Genomic DNA, 1467 nt, shown 5'->3' on the forward strand with positions numbered 1-1467 from the left:
GCACAAATATTACTTACGTTAAATGACATCTGATAACGAGCTTAACTTAATTTTGAAAAAATGGTGCTTACTGCTTTTTGACTGCGCACAGCCAACCTCACGATTTAATTAAATTTATTTAATTTTTCAACTTTTCAATGCTAAGATGGTTTCTAATATTTTTGATCTATTTACCCTACTTCATACTGTTCGAGCAATCTGCGGTACACTGTTATTTTTTATAAGCAGATTCTTTCATTCGTATCCTTTTTTATTAATTGAACCACAATAATGTGTTTCTAGTCATACAAAAATACAAGAAGAAACGAAACAGGTAAAAGCAGAATGAAAGAGAGAAAGAGAGAGACGAAGAAGAATAATTGACGTAGATTTTAGTAAGGAGGATTTTTGAAATATGTGTCACTTTCGATGTATCTTTTAAGAAGGTAATAATGATGTGTAGAGTTTTACAATTGTTATCAATAAATCGACTTCTTTTTACGAAAGTCAGTGAAAGGATGATATAGGAATGTCATTAAGAATTCTTCACTGTTATATAAGCGTATACGATAGATGTAAGCGTAAGTGCATCATACAATAGAGCACTGTTTGATATAATCACATTCATCCTTTTTAAGAATTTACTTCTGAATTAAAATCACGAATAAACAGAGAAAAATTTCCAATTTACTATTGCTCCACAAGTGTATTGTGTATATTTTTATGAAATACTTACGTAACACCGTACAGGAACCAATTTAAGGGGGGATATACCTTTAGAATTGTCAAAAAATCGATTTTTTTTCTTTCATATTTTGAATTTCTAATATGTTAAAAATATACTATAAAAAGGAAAAAGGAAAATATTAAATTATTATGAAGATATTGTCAAAAATGTCAGAGTCCTCATACCGTCAATAATCATTTTCGGAGCGCTTGGGTCGGAGCAATGTTTCTTTCACAATAGGTTTATATATAATTAAAAATTTGTCATAAGGACAACCGCAGGATTTCGCCGGGAGCGTGTGCTAATCTGGAAAATTGCACCCGCTTCCAGCGAAATCGCGGTAAAATTTCAGCCACAACCACGTCTCACAACCGTGAGATAGGTGGTTACAGTCTGTAAAGGAATCAATACGACGATCCAGCAAAAGCCTCGTGCACCCTAAGAACACGGAGCGACCCAAGGACAACCGCCTTCTGTATTTTTCCCGCAAGTGTTCTAGCATATTGTTGACACGCAGGGATGCTTTTTAGGCCATTAGCAAGTGAAAGCGTGGCACCTCCAAGAGCACCGATGATAAGGACGATCAGTTGAACAGAATATTCCGGGTACAATCGTTGCAACTCCCTTATAAGGTCTCGATACCTCTCTTTCTTTTCTTCCTCCTTGGTTATGATGTTTTTGTCAGCTGCTGCCGAAAATTCGATAACGAACATGGTTCGCTTCTCGAAGTCAAGAAGAACCATGTCAGGCCTCGAGTGAGC

This window comes from Belonocnema kinseyi, chromosome 5 (genome assembly GCF_010883055.1).
Source record: "Belonocnema kinseyi isolate 2016_QV_RU_SX_M_011 chromosome 5, B_treatae_v1, whole genome shotgun sequence".
Classification (NCBI taxonomy): Eukaryota; Metazoa; Arthropoda; class Insecta; order Hymenoptera; family Cynipidae; genus Belonocnema; species Belonocnema kinseyi.